Below are 13,484 nucleotides of genomic sequence, written 5' to 3' on the forward strand. Positions count from 1 at the left end.
GATTAAGGGTATCTACAAGAAACCCACAGCTAACAGCGTACTTAGTGGTGAAAGACTGCATGCTTTCCAGGAGATGGAAAACCAGACAAAGATATTGATCTGTTCTCACAATTTTTATTCGACATTGTACTGGAAGTTTTAGGCAGGGCAATTAGGCAAGAAGATGAAATAAAAGACATCCTGATTGGAAAGGAAGACATAAAATGATCTCTATTCACAGATGACATGATCTTGTATGTAGACAATGCTAAGGAATCTGAAAAGAACTTTTAGAACTAATAAGCAAATTCAGCAAGTTTTTAGGGTACAAAATCAATATACAAAATTCAATTTTATTTCTATACACTTGCAATTAACAATTCAAAATGAAATTAAGAAACAATTCCACTTATACTAGCATTGAAAAAGTATAAAATATTTAGGAAGAAATTTAACAAAAGAGGTGCAAATCTTACACTCTGCAAACTAACAAATATTCTTCAATAAATTTTAGAATATCTAAATAAATTGAAAAAATCCCATGGTTGTGGATGAGAAGACTTAATATTGTTAAGGTGGCAATACCCTTTGAATTGATCTATAGATTCAATGCAATTCCTAACACAATCTCAGGTGGATTCCTTTTAGAAATTGACTAGCTGATTCTAATATTCACACGAAATTGCAAATGACCCAGAATAGCCAGAATAATCATGAAAAAGAGGAAAAAACCTGGAAGATTCACACCTCTGATTTCAAAATGTACTAAAAAGCAGTAGTAATCAAAACAATGTTTTACTGCCATAAGGATAGACATAGAACAATAGAATAGAATTGAGAGTACAGAAATAAACCCATACACCTATGGTCAATTGATTTTTGCCAAGACCATTCAACAGGGAAGAATAGTTGTTTTTAAAAACTGCTGGAACAACTAGTTAGCCACATGTGAAAGAGTTAAATTGTACCCTTACCCCATATACAAAAATTAACTCAAAATTAATCAAAGATGTAAATGTAAGAGCTAAACTTATATAACCCTTAGAAGAAAATATAAGGTAAATATTCATGACCTCAAAATTGGCAAAGTATCCTTAGATACAACACCAAAAACACAAGCAACCAAAGAAAAAAATAGATAAATTATACTTCATCAAACTTAAAAAATGTTGTGCTCCAAAAGATACTATCAACCCAAAGACAACCTAGAGAATGAGAGATCATATTTGCAAATCGTATATGTCTAATAAAGAACTTGAATATGGTTTGGATTTGTGTCCTTACACAAATCTCATGTTGAATCAGAGGAGGGACTTGGTGGGAGGTGACTGGGTCATGGGGAGGATTTCTCCCTTGCTGTTCTGCTGATAGTGAGTCAGTTCTCATGACATGTGATGGTTTAAAAGCATGCGGCACTTCCCTTTTTGCTCTCTCTCTCTCTCCTGCCACCATGTGACGAAGGTGCTTATTTCCCCTTCACCTTCCGCCATTATTGTAAGTTTCCTGAGGCCTCCCAGTCATGCTTCCTGTTAAGCCTGTGGAACTGTGAGCCAATTAAACCTCTTTTCTTCATAAATTGCCCAGTCTCAGGTAGTTATTTATAGCAGTGTGAGAACAGATTAATACAGACTTATATCTAGGATATATAAAGAACTCTTACAACTCAATGATAAAAAGAAAAAGAACCCAATTTGAAAATAGGCAAAGGATCTAGACATTTCTCCAAAAAAGATATACAAATAAACCAATAAGCACATGAAAAGGTGCTCAACATCATTAGTCAGTGGGGAAATGCAAATCAAAACTACAATGTGTTACCATGTCACACCCATGAGGATGATTAGAATCAAAGAGTGAAATAATGACAAATATTGGAGAGGATGAGGAGAAATTTCAACCCTCATACACTACTGGTGGGAATGTGAAATGGTGCAGCCACTTTGGAAAATGGTCTGGCAGTTTTTCAAATGGTTAAACCTAGAGTTGTCATATGACCCAGCAATTCTCAACTCAAAAGAAATTAGGCCGAGCATGGTGGACTGTAATCCCAGCACTTTGGGAGGCCAAGGCAGGCAGATTACTTGAGGTCAGGAGTTTGTGACCAGCTTGGCCAACATGGTGAAACCCTGTCTCTAATAAAAATACAAAAATTAGCCAGGTGTGGGTGCGGGGAAGGGGAACATCAGGAAGAATAGCTAATGGATGCTGGGCTTAAGACCTAGGGGATGAGATGATCTGTGCGTGCCTGTAATCCCAGCTACCCTGGAGGCTGAGGCAGGAGAATTGCTTGAACCCAGGAGGCAGAGGTTGAAGTGAGCTGAGATCATGCCACTGCACTCCAGCCTGGGCAGCAGAGTGAGACTCCATCTCAAAAGAAAAAAAATGAGAGAGAGAAATGAAAACACATTTTAAATTTGTCCACATTTTAAAATTGTACACAAGTGTTTATAGGAGTCTTATTCATAATAGTTAAAAGGTGGAAACAACCCAATTGTACATCAACTGAAAAATGGACAAACAAAATGTGGTATATTAATATAATATAATATAATATAATATAATATAATATAATATAATATAATATAGCTATAAAAAGGAATGAAGTACTGATACAAGATCTCACATGGATGAAGCTTAGAACCATTACGCTAAGTGAAACAAGCTAGTCACAAAACACCACATATTATATGATTCCATTTATATTAAATGTCCAGAACAGGCAAATGTAGAGAGACAGAAAGTAGATTAGTGGTTGGTTAGGGCTGCAGGAATAGGGGATAGAGAGACAATAGCTAGAGTACCTGGCTTCTTTTTGAGGTGATAAAAATGTTCTAAAATTGTGTCGATGCACACACTGGGGCCTGTCAGAGGGGAGGGTGGGGGTAGGGAGAGCATCAGGAAGAATAGCTAATGGATGCAGGGCTTAATACCTAGGTGATGGGATGATCTATGCAGCAAACCACCGTGGCACATGTTTACCTATGTAATAAACCTGCCCATGCTACACATGTACCCCTGAACTTAAAATAGAATTTGAAGAAAAAAAATGTGGTGATGGTTGCGTAACTCTGTGAATATAATACTATCACTGAATTGTACCCCTTAAAGGGATGAATTATGTGTTGTGTAAATTATATTTCAATAAAGTTGATTTTTTTAAGAAAAAAGAATGTTGCCAATCCATGAGGGGGGGGGCGGGCGTGGGAAATGAAGATAGGGGAAAGCCCTCTGGGCAGAGGCAATACATATAAGGCACATGCAAATAAAATATGTGCAGAACAGTGTAAACAGTTTAATAACGTCATCACTAACACCTACTATGTTGCAGGCACTTTTCTAGACCATGGGATATGCAGTGAACAAAATTTACAAAAGTAGCTATCCTTGTGGAGCTTACACTGTAATAGAGGAAACATATTAAAATCCCTAAAGAACATAGTACATTAGAAAAGTGTTTAAGTGCTAATGAGAAAAAAATAAATAAGACTTGAAGGTATTGCATGAGGTGGGGGTGCAATGTTATACAAAGTAGGAGCTCTTGAGTAAAACAGCTGAAGAAAGGAAGGAAACAGTGAATCTGGGGGAAGAACGTTCTAGATGGCACAGCAAGTACAAAGGCTAGTGTAAAAATATATCTATCATTTATGAAGAGCCAGATTATGTAAGGCTTTTCAGATTATTGTAAGGACTTTGACTTTGCTCTGAGTGAGATGGGAAATTACTGTAGGATTTTGTGGCTATAACGGGATCAGTTTGGCTACTGCGTTGAGAATAGATTGAAGGGGCTAAGTTCACAAACAGCAAGAGCAACCAGAAGAATACAATAATCATTCAGAAAAGTGAAAATGGTGGTTTGGACCAGATTGTAAGCAGTGGGTGTGGTAAGAAATGGTCACATTTTGGACATATTATGAAGGTAAGAACTTCAGTATCTCCAGATGGGTTGGATTGCATGGCATAAGGGGAAAAGAGGACTCTAGGATGATATAAAGCCATAAGACAGGGTGCAAATTCACTGAAACCATGATGATTTTATTTGTACTAGAACATAAAGGATGTGAAGGTGGGAGATGTGCTTGGAAGATAGGTAGGGATAAGAATATAGAAGACCTTATATTTCACGCATATAAACTTGGGCTTTTTCTGATAGAGAGTTGTTGAAATGAGCAGAAATATGTAGTTAGACTTGTTTCAAACAGACTTGTTTCATAACACTGGTAAAAGTATGCAGAAAATACCAGAGACATACAAACAATTTAGGAGGCTATTACCACATTCAGGAAAGAGTTGTCATACAAATGTTTCTCCAGTCCCTCTACACACTAGAGCAGACATAGGATAGGACAGATATAAGAAAGACTAAGGAGGTAGACTTGGCAGGACTTAATGGTTGTTTGGTTATAGGAAATGAGGATAAAAGAAGAGTTGAGAGTGATACTTGATATGGTTTGGATCTGTGTCCCCACAAAATCTCATGTGGAAATGTAATCCCCAGTGTTGGAGGTGGGGCCTGGTGGAAGGTGATTGGATCATGGGGGCAGATCTTTCATGGGTTGGTGCTGTCCTTGCTATAGTGAGTCAGTTGTTGCAAGATCTGGTTGTGTAAGAGTGTATGGCACCTCCGGCCTGTTGCTCCTGCCTTCCCCATGTCACCTGCCTGCTCCTGCTTGACCTTCCACCATGAGTAAAAGCTCCCCAAGGCCTCCCTAGAAGCCAGCAGATGCACGTGCCATGTGTCCTGTACAGCCTGCAGAACCTTGACCCAGTTAAACATCTTTATAAATTACGCAACCTTAGGTATTTCTTTCTAGCAACACAAGAATGACCTAACGCAATATCCTACCCTAAGTTCTACTTTCAACGACTGCTGGATGGTAGCACCATTTACTGTGACACAAAACACAAGAAGCGGGGAAAGCTCTGGATATTAAAAGGAAAAAAAAAACCCCTATAATATGCTAAATATTAACATAGTAAGTTTGAGAAACCCTTGGGATCAGCCTGGGTTCTCAAAGCTAGCCTCTAAGCTAATTTTGTTAATCTTGTCCATGTGGGAAAAGCATCCACTGAATTTGTCTGCACAAGCACTGTGGTTGGTTTGAACACTACATTTCTGTGTAAAATAATTTAATATTTAGACTTTCAGGATCTTGTTTACAGGAGTGTATCTCACCACTTCATCCAACCCTCCAAACTTCTCATTCCCCAGCTTTCTAGCTGACACAAAATTAAGTCCCCAGCCATTCAATGCTAAAGGTCAAACTTAGCCTTACAGTGAATTCCTTGAGCCACGAGTATCTCTGTAAGGTGCCTACTTGAGCAGCAGCAACCCAGCCTCTCTCATGCTGACACTGTCATGGCAATAAGGAAGTGTGTTTTCTCTTCTTTTTAAAATCCAGACTATGTATTTTATTTTTATTTTTATAAAGTTTGAAATATATGGAAGATTAGGCCAGGCACGGTAGCTCATCCCAGCACTTTGGGAGGCCAAGGCAGGAGAATTGCTTGAGCCAGGCAATTCTCAATTGCTTGAGGCCAAGGCAGGAGAATTACTTGAGTTTGAGACCAGCCCAGGCAACATAGCAATACCTCATTTCTACAAAAAAATACACAAAATTAGCTGGGCATGGTGGCACATGGCTGTAGTCCCAGCTACTCCAGAGGCTGAGTTGGGAGGATCACCTGAGCCCAGGGAGTTCGAGGCTGCAGTGAGCTATGATCATGCTACCACACTAAAGCCTGGGTGACAGAGTTAGACCCCGTCTCAAATATATATGTGTAGAAAGAAAAAAGAAAAGAAAAAAACCCACAGTGGGTGTTTTTAATTTAATCTTTTGCTGACACCTAGTGCCAGAACTCTGCATATTCAGCTACCTGCTCCAAATAAGAAAAAAATAAATAGAATTAACAGGATTTTTAAATTGCCATGAATTTGACAAAAAAGATGATTTATTTTAGCAAACAATATTTATCTTATCTTTACATTATACTTTTCACATCATTTCCCACATTTAAATAACAGCCTTTTAAAGTATTCAGACTCCAGGCCTTCTAAATGTCTAAGAATTCAATGTTGAGGCAATTTCTTCCTATTCTCATTTTTGGTTCCCTGCTGGGGGAGTTGCTAAGAGTGCATAGAGGCCCAAGTAGTTCAGAATTTAACTCTTTGTAAGTTTTAAAGCACTTAGAATAAATTCCCCTTGGAAATCGAATGGGATGAGTCTGGAGTCCACGATGTTTTCATAACCATGCTTTTCAACCATTCTCAATTTCACATTATGGGTTTACACTAAACAGCAAACATTTAGCCTTTCATGTAATTATTATAAGTGCTCATTTCTAAAGAGGAATGAATTTGTAAATAAAGGGAGGGAAGAGTGACTTCTTATGGTATGAAATAATTTTGAGGAGAAACACGATTTGTATATACATCATTACAAATAGGGCTTAAACTATTTGTGGTAACTAAAACTTGTGGGCAGAAAAAGAATTCAGGAGGATTACATCTGTGTTTGATGGTGTTATAGCTACAGAGGCAAAGGAAGAAATGAAAATGTAAGGTTTGTAAAAATGAATGAACCAGTTTTCTGCTTGAATCTGCATCTACTGGCTGTGTGAACTTAGTTGTGTGAGCCTCAGTTTCCTCATCATCGCTAAACTAGAGATGATGATGATAATGTGCTTGCCTTATAGGGTTGCTGTAAGGATTGAAGTATTCTACAGAATTTCTGACACATGGCAAGTGCTCAATAAACAATAGCAGTAATAGCAGCATTAAAAATAACTAGGCTTAACCCAATGCCTCCTCTTATGGAGTCTAATGCTGTCAAAAGAAGGGGGCTCCTGTTGTAAATGTTCCAGAGCACCTTGGAAAGTAACTATGACCACCTCAGCTTCAGTACAAGATGCCACAGATCCAAGGTCAAGTGGCCCCTGGGAGGTCATAGAGGCATGTTTCCAGAGGGCACTTGAAATCAGTATGAACAGTCAGTCTTACTCAAGAGCAGAGAAACAGGGTAATAAAGTCTAGATTCTTTAACCTTGCCTCACTGCCCATTCACTGCCCTGTCCTTCAAAGAAACAAAACTGCTTTCTGTGGAACAAAGTGGCTAATATAAGATAGGCTCAGACTAACTTAGGTTTGAATTCAAACTCTACCACTACCCAACTGTTCCACTATGTACAAGCTAATCTTGTACACAGTCTTGTACATAATCTTAGATCAGAGAAGCTAGTCTTCTCTGAGCCTTAATTCCTTCATTTGTAAAATTGGAAATAATAATAATGATACCTAACTCAAGGTTATTGCTAGGATTAAATGAAATGATGTGTGTAAATCACTTTGCACAGTGCCTGGCAAATAATCTGTAATCAAGAAATTATTATCAGGCTGGGCGTGGTGGCTCACACCTGTACACCTAGCACTTTGGGAGGCTGAGGCAAGTAGATTGCCTGAGCACAGGAGTTGGAGGCCAGTCTGGGCAATATGGTGAAACCCCATCTCTACTAAAAAATACAACAAGAACAAAAAAATTACCCAGGGATTCTGGCGTGCACCTGTAGCCCCAGCTACTGGGGAAGCTGAGGCAGGAGAATCGCTTGAACCCAGGAGGCAGAGGTTGCAGTGAGCTGAGATTGCACCACTGCACTCCAGCCTGGGCGACAGAGTAACTGTCTCCAAAACAAAACAAAACAAAACAAAACAAAACAAAAGACAAGATAAATTACTATCATTGCATGATTAAATCATCCGACTTGCCACCACATCAAATATGGCCTTGATATTGAGACTAGCTTGGCAATTTCAAATGGATTTTAATAATCTGAGAAGCCTGTCTTACATGTCATTTCTTTCTATGGTTTAAACCTGATCATAATCACCATTTGTTAAACACCTACCATATGCTGCGTACTTACGCACTTTTTCTTACTTAATCTTCACATCAGATATGGCCTTGATATTGAGACTAGCTTGGCAATTTCAAATGGATTTTAATAATCTGAGAAGCATGTCTTACATGTCATTTCTTTCTGTGGCTTAAACCTGATCATAATCACCATTTGTTAAACACTTACCATATGCTGGATACTTAGGCACTTTTTCTTACTTAATCTTCACAATACCTGAATAAGGTAGATCTATTAATATTTTCCCTTCACACATGATGAAAGGGAAGCTCAGAGAAGGTAAGAAGTAACCTGCCTCAGGCTACATATGCAGCACAGTCAATGGTTGAACCTGGCATGGATGTCGCTGGCCCCTGATTTTGTGTATTGCAGTTCAGATCTTTGTAAAAACACATTCCATGGCCTCCTACAGCCTCCAGGGCAAAAGTCAAACCCCTTAGCTTATTACTCAAGGCTTTCCCCTATGGTTCGAGCCCCTACCGATTCCTCTGGCCCCCTTGCCTACTGCCTAATCACCTTCTCCAGGAAATCTTCCCTGATACCCTTCCTAAGTCTCCCATAAAACCCTGGCTGATATCTGTATCACAGGATGTGCCACGCTACACTGTAAGTGTTGATTGTATTGCCTATATTCCTCAAAAATGCTGGTAAAGTGCTTGGCACAGAGTAGGAATTCAATAAATGTGTGATAAATGAATGAGTGGATACATTAATGAATATCAAGCAAGAAAGCCCCAAATAATGTCCTACCGCTTTATAGAACAGTGGTGCTTAAAGTGTGGTCCCTGGGCCAGCAACAACAGTGTCATCTGGGAACTTAGATATGCAAATTATAGATCCTGACCCAGACCTACTGAATACAAAATTCTGGGGTTGAGACCTGGCTGTCTGTGGTTTCACATCACCTCCAGGTGATTCTGATGTACACATATTAGGAGTATAGGGGTATAGTTATTATTAGCACTAATTCTTTAAATTTATTTGGTACTTGATAGATTACAAAATAATTTTCTAACTACTATCTTTCAAATCAAGGATGAAATGGAGAGGGAAAAATCGTTAAGGAATTCAGATCTATTTTAAACACATCCCTATTTAGTACGCCTCTCAGTTCTGAGAAACTAACTTTGTCAGCAGTCACACATGGAAAAGGAAATTTGTGTCTTTGTAGGAGTGTCTGCCTGGCCAGGTTGGGGTAGTGTCCTCTGTGGTCAGCAGCACCTCTAGTGAAATCTCATTGGTTGGATGAAGGATTCCAGGTGAGCAAAATTGAATGTGATTAAATTCTCATTGAGGCTGTAGGAAAGCTAAAGCTATAGGAAGAAAGGCTTACTCATGTAGGGGATAAGGGATATACGAGTATTTTTTAGTGCTTTATGCAGACATGATGTTTCCGTAAGTGAAAGAAGCCATTCACAAATTTATCTGAACTGATTGTTAGTTTACAAAAAAAAAAAAAAAAAAAAAAAAGTTCTTTAACTCTCTCCAGAAAAAAAAAAAACTATGAAAGACACTAAAATGTTAATAGCAATTTTCTCCAAGTAGTGGGATTATACTTTTATTTTATAATTTTTTTTGCAAATAACATTATTTTTATGAGAAAAAGATAATAATAAAGGTATAAAATTGGTTTTGTGTACTGGGGGAGCCTGACATACAGAACTAATGATTAACTAATGATTGGTGTAGCTGGAGGCGGGATTTGAAAGAGAAGATTGGAATCTTAGAGGGTAGGAGCTAGAAAGAATCCAGGACAATTTAGCTGATATCAATGGGGCCCCTAAAGCATTGAAATAAGATTTCTGTAGGCAAAGATTGAGGACACTACTGGCTCAAGCTTTCTGGTAATTCAAGAGCAACTTCTAGCAAAAGAGAAGGCAAGAGTCTGGATGGAAAATAGATAGCCATGTATAGAAAATAGATGGATAGCCATGGGTTTTTTCCCAGGACCTAGAAGGCAAGAGGGCTCATTTGGAGAGTGAAAAGTTAGGGTAAAATATCCCAGGCAGTTGGTGGCCCCAAGGATTGCAACTTAAGGAGGTAACAACTTGAAAACAAGAAAGGGATAAGTAAGCAACTGGCATCTGTAGCAAACATCCAGCACTTTAAACTTGTGCCAAACTAATTTCACAAAATGAGATTATGGTCCTATTACTTGTATTATCTGCATATAGTGCACACACTGTGGTTTCTTCACACTATGGTAAAAATGGGTTGTGTTCTTTAAAATAATACCTGAGCAATACTTTGGAGAGGAGGTTGATGCAGAATTAAAGCAAAAGTTGTGAATCTCGAGGGCATGATCTCTAGAGAAGTCCTCCATTCCCCTCTTCCCATATTCAAGCCTTTGGAGTGGAAAATTATTACTTGAGCAGTTTCTATTTATTGAGCAATTAGTATTTGGACGGCTAAATGCTTTGAATTGATTTCTCATTTATTCTTTATGAGTTAGATACTGCTATTATGCCCAACTTTACCAATGAAGGAATGGAGGTGTAGCTTGCAAAAGGGCAGTGTTAGGACTGTCTGGCTCTGAAGCCCAAATTCCTTCTAAAACACTTCCCTGCATTTGTTAGTCCTGAAAATACCCTAAAGCAAGTAACAATCACTATAAAATGCTAAAATTAGTAATACCTACTGTGAGGTTATAAAGTGATATGGTCATACTGCATTGGTGGGAATGTGAATTGGTGTGACCTTTCTGAAGGACAATTTGGCAATACTTACCAGAAGAATTTTAAGTGCAAGTGCCTTTTGTTTCAATTATTGAATTACTAGAAATTCACCCTAAACATTAACTGACAATGATATATGTCCAAGGCGTTTAGTGCACAAACCCAGAAGCAATCAGCGTCCTTCAAAGGGGAGCTGGCTAATTAACTTACGATACTGTCATGCAATAAAAATTAAGAAGGCCAGGCATGGTGGCTCATGCCTGTAATCCCAGCACTTTGGGAGGCCAAGTTGGGAGGATCCCTTGAGCTCAGGAGTTGGAGACCACCATGGGCAACATAGTAAGACTCCATCTCTATTTTAAAAAATAAATACATTAAATTAAATTAGCTGTGTGTGGTGGCATGCACCTGTAGTCCTAGCTACTCAGAAGGCTGAGGTGGGAGGATCACTTGAGTACAGGAGGTCGAGGCTGCAGTGAGCTATGATCATGCTACTGCCCTCCAGCTTGGGTAACAGAGGGAGACACTGTCTTAAAAAAAAAATAAATTAAATTTTAAAAAGCAAGTTACAGAATAGTGTGTATAGTGTGATTACTTTTGTAGTGCAGTAATTTTTAAATATATATATAGAAGGTAGATTGATATACTGACATATGAATAATGTTCCCTCCAAAAAAAACATAAGAAGCTTCTAACAATAAATATCTTTGTGAAGAGTAACTGAATTATTATTTTCGTGCCACTTGCAGATATTTGAGCTTTTAAAATTTTGTTCCCCCCATGTTTGCTATTTTTAAAAAATTAACACTTCATTAAATCTTTTAAATAAAAACCAAATAGCATTTATTGAGGCTTTATAATGTGCAAGGGACTATGCTAAGCCCCATTTTCACATTAACTTCTTATCTCCTTTTTACAGGTGAGGAGTTAGAGGCTCAGACAAGTGAAATCACTGCTTGGAGACACAGAGCTAGAATGTGGGGGAGCTGCAATTTTAATGTACTTCTGTCTCATTTCAGAGCCCTAGGTCTCAACTGCCAGGCCACACTCTTCTAGTTGCTCTTTATACCCTCATTGCTTAATGATAGTACACTGAAAACAACTGGAGTCTAATGAGATAATGTATGTGAAAATACTTTTCTAAGTATAGAGATGTTTGGGTAGGGCAGGCAGGGGTAGGGAATTTGTTTAAATTGGGCAGACCTGTCCACTGACCCCTAGACAGTTAGGATTTTTAGATCAACAACTTTCTTTTGTTCCTCCTTTAAAAAATATTATAAAGTTATATTTACTTCCTTTTTCCCCGATTATTGTTTATAAATTAAAATAATATGGAGAAATAAAAGCTATTTCATAATAGTCCTCACCCATAATTACTTTGTTTCAGATTTGAATGGCTATGTAATTATTACCCGCGTTTTACATAAACAGTAGCAACTAGACATTTGTTCAGTATCTTGCTTTTTCAGCCCTACAGTATACCTTGGCCATCTTTTTATACAAGCACTTACAAATCTACTTTTCTCTTTTAAAGTAGCTGCATAATATCCTGCAGGTAGGTAGGTTGGTAGATAGATAGATAGATGATAGATAATAGATATAGAGAGCTATAAACTTTTAAAAATCACCTGCTGAAGGACATTTAAGCTTCTCCCAATTGTTTGATTTCCTAATCAATGCTGTAATAAATACCCTTCCTAAGAAAGTTTAGAAGGATCTTTAGACTGAGTGTGATATTTGTCCACTGTAGTTGACAAGAGTGACCCCACAGGACGCTGTACTGAGGGGAGGAGTATGTTTCACTGCGTGGAGAAACAAAGAGCTCTCTCCTAAGCATGACCAACACATTCAGAGATATTAGGATTGCCAACAGGTGGGATGACCTGAAAAAGAACTCCTTGTTTTGACAGTTTAGTAATAGAGCAAAGACTTGCCACGATTGCTCAACACTGGCTGGATCAGAAAAGGAATTTCCAGACTCAGTTACAAGCACGCTGGTGGAGGGCTGTGAATCCCACCAGACAGTCTGGAGACAGCTAGACAGGGAGATGAGCAGCAGAGCTCCAAATCAGGCAACAGCACGTGTGAAAGGAGCAGTGACCTGTGGGGAAACTCATAACTCACAGACCAAACCTCTTCCAGCAGAGGGCAGTGCCTCTGATATGAGACAGGGCCCAGGCCAGCTGGAGCCAGAGCTGGGAACTTCGCTGGAGAGATAGCACCGGCCTGAGGTCAAGGAGAAACTGAACTAAACTCTCCTTTGAAGACTGTAAGTGACATTGGGGAATACTCAGGGAGGGACAGTGGGACCTCACACTACTGTGATTCGTCTGTGTTCTAATGTTTAACAATTTAGGCTGAGTAATAAATCTCTTTTTATAGAGTTTGACCATTTAGGGCTTGCAAGTAAGGGAATTTGGAGTCATTTTTGCTAGGCTGGCCACTGAGTCTCGCAGGTTTCTGGGTACATGCTTGAACTGAAAAGAAAGTGACATACCTAAAATACAGCCTAGACTCCTGGCCCCGGGGATCTGTGGATTCGACACAAAGTTTACAAATAGAAAGCTAGCAAAGGGAAATATAGTCGGAAGTAACAATTTTATCTAAAAATAGAAACTTAGAATCTAACACCAGAGTTACTACTTGCTTTTGAATTTCAAAGACTACAAAGGATGGCCTTTAAAAACAAAACTTCAGCATGTAAGAGCCAGCCAAGCAAATTGTTATACATACAGATAATCAACGATTAAAATAAATTACTCTTTAGGTCTAAACCGTTTCCAATCAAATCTTTCCTGAATATTGGTTACCTTTTCTGCCGTGTAGTGGTTGGAATCAAATGAGAACATAGCTGAGCAGAGTACCATAAAGTCTACTTCTAATGCTGCTGTTTTCGAGTCTTGTGATTTTTTTTTTAAGTGA

This window comes from Mandrillus leucophaeus, unplaced genomic scaffold (assembly GCF_000951045.1).
Source record: "Mandrillus leucophaeus isolate KB7577 unplaced genomic scaffold, Mleu.le_1.0 Scaffold339, whole genome shotgun sequence".
NCBI lineage: Eukaryota > Metazoa > Chordata > Mammalia > Primates > Cercopithecidae > Mandrillus > Mandrillus leucophaeus.